Genomic DNA, 8,930 nt, shown 5'->3' with positions numbered 1-8,930 from the left:
TATATTAAATATATTACAAATAGATTAAAATCCAACTTAAACATATCTTGAAATACACTTAATATACTTAAAGTTGTTTCAAAATAATACATTTAATATGCACTTAGTATAGTATAATTTAAATATAGTAAGTATGTCTGAAAAAGCACAATTTAAATATATTTATTTTTCACCTGGGTAGATATATTGATAGATATATCGATATATTTGATATGTCTTATTTGACATCCCTTTTACTCATCTGGTCTTCAGGTACTGATCAACATTATTGTTAGACAGTTTTTGTTCTTAATTCATCTAAATTAACTAGACTGCTAATTGTAGCTCAAGAACTCAAGAACTCATATGTATTGTAATAAGTACTTCTGAAATTGGTTCAAAATGTCAAACATGCTCAATATCCTCCGACTGGACAGATGAAGCTGTGCCCATCTGCAAACTGACTCAGCAACTAGCCTCAACTCATCCAGACTGTAAATCAGGGCAACAGTCTGTACAAAAGTTGTGTAGTATATTACAAATTTACTTTGTCTATAAGCTAAGACATTGGACCGAACATTATGTACATATACATAGGGATGGGTAAAAAATATTGATATCTCGATATTAATCGATTGTCATTTTTACGGAACGATATCGATTCTTAAATCCCAAGAATCGATTAGTCTAGCCTGTTTACAGTTAATGGACGGAACGTTGAAGGGCACTTCCCATGCATTATATCGCAATAAGCATTGTGCTTTGGTACTTTTAATATGAAACAAAAAGTCTCAGATTTAAAATTCTGTCCATTGCATTGCAGTATTCAAACAATAAATGCCGTTTTGGCGCTGTTTAATGTGGAGTGATAGATCGCGCTGTAGCGCCTCAGTTCAACAGACACGGCAGCGCGTAGGGCACTTGAACTGATCATCTCCTCCACATTAATACCAGTTTCAGCACAAAATAAACATGAATAAACATCCGAAGGTAAGTTAAAAGAAAGAGTACAACTTTACAATCTTTATCCTGCCTCATGTAATCGCTCAACCAGTGTTTCAACCGCACAAAGACATCAATATAACGGCTTGTAAACAATGTCACGTAACATCACATTTACCTCAGAAAAACATATTTGGTGACCATAAACTCATTAATCAGATATAAAAATAAACTGTAGAGAGGGGCATTTTGCTAAATGTATGCACCATATAACATATTCATTATACATTTTACTGTTCTTCAATGTTTAATTAATGTTTGAATAAATCCATCAAGTTTTTATGACAGCCTCCATTGTTTATATAAAAAAAAACGAATTGAAGTAGAAATATTATTATGTAATTGTAACTTTATTATTTTAAAACTTCATTAAGTATAATTTTAACAAATCAGTCAGTTAACCTTCAATATTATAGTAATGTAGTACCAACTGACTCTCATGCATATTTTAGTTGAGAGATTTTTTTCCTTGAGAAAATTTGGCATGTACTGTGCCTGATATATATCCAAAATAATCTATATTGAATCGAATCGGTAATCGAATCGAATTGCAAACTTGTGAATGAGAATCGAATCGAATCGTGAAATTTGTGTCAAAACCCAGCCCTACATATACAGTAACTAAGAGGGTAACACTTTAGTTTAGGGACCAATTCTCACTATTAACTAGTTGCTTATTAGCATGCCTATTATCAACATTTTGGCTGTTTATTAGTACTTATAAAGCACATATTCTGCATGACCATATTCTACATCCCTAATCCTACCCAATAACTAAACTTAACAAGTACCTTACTAACTATTAATAAGAAGCAAATTAGACATTTATTGAGGCAAAGGTTGTAGCTATTGAGATTTGGACCTTAAACTATAGTGTGACTACTAAGAGTTATGTTACTGGAGTAAAATGAAAACACTTTCATAAAATAAATGTTAACACAGTCTGTTTTCTCATTGTTATGTCTTGATTAGTCAATTACATGTGTGTGTGTGTTTTGCAATTACTTTGCATTTAATTTTTTTTTTTACAAATCAGCCAATCCTTTGCAGACTATCAGTTTTGAGAGTCACTGTTCTAGAAAAATCAGGGATGGATCCTGGCAAACATCCATACGAGTTTGCTTCAGATAGCACATTTGAAGACCAGCACAGTTTGGATCTAATATGTAAAACAAAAGAGATACTGACAAGTTGTTCAGCCTAAGGGTTGTGGCTGTTCAAACAGATCACTAACATGGCATCAGACACCTTACACACAACTGCCCTCCCTCACTGATCCATGTGTACATGTATGATTGATATTTATAATGCCCTGAGGCAGTGCTGCAGTGTCGGTTTTGGTCTGAGTGATTTGCAGTGACTGCTCCACACTGTGAACTGTACGATGTCTGAAACTTTCCTGACCTGTTTGCATACACAAAAGTTATATATCTTACAGAAATACACTGACATGATATCAAATTATATAAGACAACTATTTTCAGAAGTTCCACAAAAACAAGCAAAAAAAAGTACTGTATGGTAGGTTTTGTAAAGTGCAGTACAATCAATCAATCAATCAATCAATCACCGTATGTAAATTACGGTACATTAATGCCCAATTTCAATATTAGTTGCAATCTTAATCTCAAACCTCTTCATTTAATTTTGTATTATAGATGTGATTAAATCATTTATTATTCATTGACTGTCATCCTCAAACTGGTTGCTGAAATTAGATCCAGCAAAAGGTTTTATAATCTAATAATGGCCACTGACTATATAGTATTTACCACCCTAAATCTGCAAGGTTGGTTATTGTAATAAAAAGTAATAGGGCTAGGAACCACGCTGCGGAACCACTTTGCCAATTAAGCTACAGCTTCTCATAAAATGAGGATTGATAAGTGTGCCCATAACCCTAATTCATAATTGTCTTTTAAAGTATGCTCAGATATCTACACTGACAACTTAAGACTTATCATATTGACGGTGGTGGAACAAAGTCACAGCTAAACAGCTGGTTTGTGCTACAATCAATCAATCAATCAATGTTATTTATGTGTTTTATACTTTGTTAATTCGTATTCATCTTCCCAAATAAGTGATACAACAGTGTTTGGTTTAGATGCAGTATCACTTAAAGGAAAAAAATTAGCAATTCCATTGTAGAAATACCCTACTTGCTGTCTAATAATAGTAACAGCTGGTTTGTTCTACAATCAATCAATCAATCAATGTTATTTATGTGTTTTATACTTTGTTAATTCTTATTCATCTTCCCAAATAAGTGATACAACAGTGTTTGGTTTAGATGCAGTATCACTTAAAGGAAAAAAATGAGCAATTCCATTGTAGAAATACCCTACTTGCTGTCTAATAATAGTACAGAGGCAAAGTGAGTATTCAACTGTATTCAGAATAAAAAAATAAATAAAATAACAAAATAAATACATGCATAAATAAATAAATACATAAATAAATAAAGCACATTTTATCCATTGGTTGTTGATTGGATTGTGAAAAGATACATGTTATTCACCGGTTCAATAAGTTTAATTTTGAATTCATGCCGACACACAGAATGTGATTTGACACAGAATATATGTTTTGTTTACAACTGAGCCTTGATTGTGTTATTGTTCCATTTTCCCCACATCTGACACTCCACAAGGTAGTTATTATAAATTATTCAGCTTTACCTTAGCCAGTCCTTCCCTGTCTTTCATCTATTTATATTATTTCTACAGCATGCTACCTGTTTAACTGTTTATCCATCTTGCTTTCTTTGTGATTCAGTGATCGGCCCTTTGGACACCTGCTTTGTTTCCAGAGTGTTTGTGTATTTTCACACTAACCTTTCAGCTTTTCTTTTCACTCAGTCTCCTATCGACTTTCCTACTTCTCTTTATCAGCCGCCGATCGCTTTTAATGTCTCTAAGGAGTAGTGAAGCATGCATGCTTTCTCTTTCATCCCTGCACCAGACCCATTTTGTGGGATTTCACATCCTATTCCTTTATTCTTTCAAGGTCTCTTAGGTTAAATGACATTCCCAAGGTCCCTGGGTCATATTAGCTGCAGTAAACTATTCGGCCTGTGCCCATATTACATTTTTATAATAACATGAGGTAAAAATAGTGGAAGACACTACAGTGGTGTAAATAATAAATGAAAAAAAAAAAGAATTAATGCAGATATGTTTACTGCAATTTAAGAATGACAAAAATAAATAAATAAATAAAAATACCCATTCTAACTAACTTTACCAAGATCTAGATGAATTCTGGCCTTAAAACTAGTCCAGCTGATTCATCATCCAGATAATTTTTTTGTGAGCTAAAGACCATAAATATACAATGTAACACTATATAAAATGTATAAATAAAGTTGTATTTATTTATGTATTTATTTTTTTAATGTACTACATTGATCAAAACCACTATTAAGCTGTCAGGCCAAAAAAAAAAAAAAAAACTGAATAAAAAAAGATCTGTGTTAAAATTAATAACAGCTGTTACATTTGAATGTTTCTAAACATTTAAAGAACAATCAACATCAATCATGAAACGCATTGTCTACCTGATGTTCCAATATTGCTAAACTCACCCTGTTGGTTTAATAATATGCCCTGTGGGTGAAATATATCAGGATGCATTTGTCAGTGAAATAACTTCAAAATGTATCATAAGTACAAATGCGAAAATATTAATATTATTATTATTATCTTTTTGGCGAGGTAAGTCTTGGATTGTCTTATTTTTCATTGTGGATAGATTGTGGTTCCTATCTGGCCATGACAGTAAACTTTGCTCATTGTAAATATTGATTTGTTTACGCAAATGAACGTGCTTTTGGAGATGCTAGGAGGCAAGGTCACTGACAAAATCAATTAAACTTGCAAGTTGGGAACAAAGTCTAACAACTGTACCTGCAAAAATAAACGGCAACAAATGCCATACTAAAATAACAGCTAGAATTTTGCTACGTTTAATTTGCCACAACGCTTATGTAAGCAAGCAATACAAAATAAAATAAAATAAAATAAAATAAAAATAAACATCATCAAGCATTACAAATGAATATTGCAATTGAAGGGAAAATCAATCAATCAATCCTGGCCTTTGTCAATCATGGCCTCCTAATAATCCCCAACCACTTGATTGGCTCTATGACTCTCTCTCCTCTCCACCTGTAGCTGGTGTGTGGTGAGTGCACTGGTGCCGTTATCCTGTGGCTGCCGTCGCATCATCCAGGTGGATGCTGCACACAAGTGGTGGTTGAGGAGAGACCCCTCCACATGATTTTAAAGCGCTTTGGGTGTACAACAATACACAATAAAAAGCACTATATAAATGCATCATTCATTAATTAATTAATTCATTCATTCATTCATTCATTCATTATTTAATTCATTCATTCATTCATTCATTCATTCAATCAATCAATCAATCAAGCAATAAATAAGAAAAGAAAACTGAAAATAAATAAAAAAAATAAACTGTAGATCAGTTGCCAAACGAATGACTCTTACGATCTGGTTCTAAACGAATCAGTAACATGCAGCGCGACCAGTGTAGTCTGACTGGCCAACTAATGAATTGCTAGTCACTTTTGTCTTTTCCAACTCGAAATTAAACTTTTACAAAATGTTATTTTGTACTAAACAAGGATGTTCCCAGCTAACTACGAACGTTGTGCTAATGTCCCCTTTATTTTTTATTATTATTTTTTTTTTGTTTTTTTGTTTACAGTGTACAGGAAGAACGTCTCAGGTTACATATGTAACCATGGTTCCCTGAGTCCCTTGGAAAAAACTCTCGCAGTGCACGCCGATTGCCCCGATGCACACATCCTTAAATGCTTTGCTAGTGCTCGACATAATGAGATAAATAGCTCTTACCACAGAAATGCACGCTTCAAACAAAACAGTCAATGAAGACGAAGAAGAGAATGATGTGTGCTCCCGGTGCCTATTTATACTCTAGTCGCACCGATAGTGACGTCATGGCTGTCGCGGCCAACGAGTTGGTGTTTTTTCAATGTATGCTTCAGACACGGGTCACGACGAGGCGTTCCTCATAGCGACCACTAGAGGACGCAGTTCGAAGTTCCCATGAAAGGGAACTTTGCTAGAAAGTAGCCGAAGACATACATTATGAATTTTATTTATTTATTTATTTAGTATACTGCAACTAGTAGTATACTAAAAAAAGGGGGTCTACTTTGTTATATTATTGTTATATGCTGTATCGTGAACTGTTACTTACTATTTCCATCCCTACCGGAGGTAAATTCTTTATTTTTACAAACCCGTCAAACAAATCACGTTTTGCCAGTACAAAATAAATCAGTTTTCAAACGTCCCGCGTCCGTGTGCGCTGTCCGTGGTGCTGAAACAAACCATTGAGGGAGGTTGGGGTCACAGCATACATCAGCGTTCGTGTGCGCTGTCCGTGGTGCTGAAACAAACCACTGAGGGAGGATGGGGTCACAGCTTTATCACCGCACCGATCAGATTATCGTCTAATTTTATGACCGTCCGATTATAAGAACCCGCTCAAGTGCCGGGCGCTCATTTCAAATACTGCCCGTATGGCAGGGTCCTTTAGTTTCGCCTGACTTGGAGTTCTCTTCTCACACTCTAATGATGTATCTTTTTTTACCTCTCACCGATCTCAAAGTCACAAGTTTCTGCCATCCACGCTGACAGAGCGCCTGTTTGTGAGCATGTAGAGGAGCAGCGCTTCAGGCGGAGGCATGCATGCTTATTGCCAGTGAGCAGTGAAGATATACCCCTATAACGCCCACTCTTCAGCGTGCTCCAAGACGAGCAGGCGCTTCGTGCGTATCTGTCTTCTAAATCACCCATCTATCAGGATGATATTGCGAGGGGCTTCCTTCTCGAGGATCTACACCTCTGACGGATTGGATTGTCCTGTATTTGAGCAGAATACGGATATGTATTTTTTATTGCAAGGTGAAAGTGAAAAGCCACGGAAACTAGATATCTGATTCACCGCACCTGGGAAGAAGGGTCGAGCACAAGAATGTGAACTATTTGTGCGCGAAAGCAAAAGTAGAGTCAAATTGCATTGCGTTGCGTAAAGAAAATGAAAGCTTGCTTTTTGGTGCACATTGTGAAGAACATGAAGGTACTGTGCAACCGTACCGAACCTGTCTGATCTTTTACCGCGGCTTTAATTAGCGCTTTCCCACCTCGTCCTCATCAAACGACCACCGACTTTCACTTTTCACCGGAGGACAAGGAGCATCGCTGTGGAAAGGTAACCTTTTCTTAAAAGACTCTGTAGAACAACCTTGCTGGGATTAATTGACGGTGCAGCGCAAACTATTTCTCTCTTCTTGATTTCTAGAGCGTTTTTGTGCATCCTTTGGGTTCAGATTGGGTTCTGATGACTATAAAGCTAGTATTATAAATTAGTAGCGTGATGTTCTTCCAGATGCAATGATCTCAAGGTGTTTCTCTGCATGGATGCTGAGTAATGGTCAGCAATGCACCAGAGCCACCATTCTCCCCATCATGAATTTGATAGCTCACTTTCTCCTCTTTATTTGCATATGCAATTACTTGAAGATTTGGATCTTGCAAAATGGTGATTTACATGATGCAAAATAATGTTAGACAAACTGTATGCTATTCAAACATTCTTATAATGTTATAGGGTTAGGGTTGTGGGTTAGTTCTGCCTGACAATATATTTTACCCATGGTGGCAGCACACCCTTATAGGTTTTTCTGCACGACAAGATGTTCTACCCACGTTTATACTGCAATAGTACATCCAGATAGGGTTTTTTCTGCTTGGCAAGATGTTGTAATTTTAAAGATGACTACTGGTTTTAAGTGCAACAGACCTCTTGATATAATCTAACAGCACACATATGTCCAATACTTGGATAAAATATATGCATACTGTCACTGGCAGGTCATCAAAATTATGTTATTTGGCTTTAATCCTCATATGGATTAAAATGTCCTGTGAGAATCATCATGATGCCAGGTGACATGTGTCTACAATGAATTTAAGGCTGATTTAAGACATTTTAGGCCTTAAATTGTGGAAGGGTGAATTAAGACATTTTAATACCAGCAGAAACACTCTAATAATAAGTCAGAGTAAGCAATGTTGTCATTTGCATATCCCATCAAACCCAATATGGCAATACAGAAACAATATAATGAAATAACACATCTCAGATGTTGAAGGGCATTAAAGTCCAAAATTTGGAGGAGTTTTGAATAAGTTGCAAAGCTCATAATGTCTTATTCTTGTCCACAGGTAGGGGGCCACGGTGGGCCTGTAGATGAGTTCTTGTGCTGTATCGCCTATAGCTTCTGTAGCCTGAAACATTTGAGTCATGTCAGGTGCAGGTGGTTGTTTCATAAACTGACTTAATTGAATCCGTATGTGCTGTTAGCAAACATATGTTTCTTTCCCTTTAATGCCCTTCAACATCTGAGATGTGTTATTTCATTATATTGTTTCTGTATTGCCATATTGGGTTTGATGGGATATGCAAATGACAACATTGCTTACTCTGACTTATTATTAGAGTGTTTCTGCTGGTATTAAAATGTCTTAATTCACCCTTCCACAATTTAAGGCCTAAAATGTCTTAAATCAGCCTTAAATTCATAAAGTCATGGCATTAAATGTTGCACGAACTGCAAAAATTAGTATCTTCCATGGTACTTTTGTTTTGTTTTCCAATACAAATGTATTAACATTCATAATATTTGCTTATTTGTGACCCTAGACCACAAAACCAGTCATAATGGTCAATTTTTTTCTAAATTGAGGTTTATACATCATCTGAAAGCTGAATAAATAAGTTTATTAGAATAGGACAATATCTGGCCGAGATACAACTACTTGAACATCTGGAATCTGAGGGTGCAAAAAAAAAAAAAAAAAAAAAAAAAAAAAAAATATGGAAAAAAGTGCTTT

The 8,930-nt window shown here is 35.4% G+C and overlaps 1 protein-coding gene across 1 annotated transcript in view; it reads left to right on the top strand.

Moving 5' to 3' along the window:
• The first annotated feature begins 6,821 nt into the window (after nucleotides 1–6,821).
• The window catches only part of LOC107678250 (leucine-rich repeat and fibronectin type III domain-containing protein 1-like protein), a 148,785-nt gene continuing 146,676 nt past the window's right edge, over nucleotides 6,822–8,930 (top strand). The window contains exon 1 of the mRNA XM_016473456.1: nucleotides 6,822–7,245. The gene's annotated coding sequence lies outside the window, so the exon portion shown is untranslated. The remainder of the gene's footprint in view (nucleotides 7,246–8,930) is intronic.

Source organism: Sinocyclocheilus anshuiensis, unplaced genomic scaffold (assembly GCF_001515605.1).
Source record: "Sinocyclocheilus anshuiensis isolate Anshui unplaced genomic scaffold, SAMN03320099.WGS_v1.1 scaffold1153, whole genome shotgun sequence".
NCBI classification, from domain to species: domain Eukaryota; kingdom Metazoa; phylum Chordata; class Actinopteri; order Cypriniformes; family Cyprinidae; genus Sinocyclocheilus; species Sinocyclocheilus anshuiensis.
This window is presented reverse-complemented; position numbering and strand designations above follow the sequence as displayed.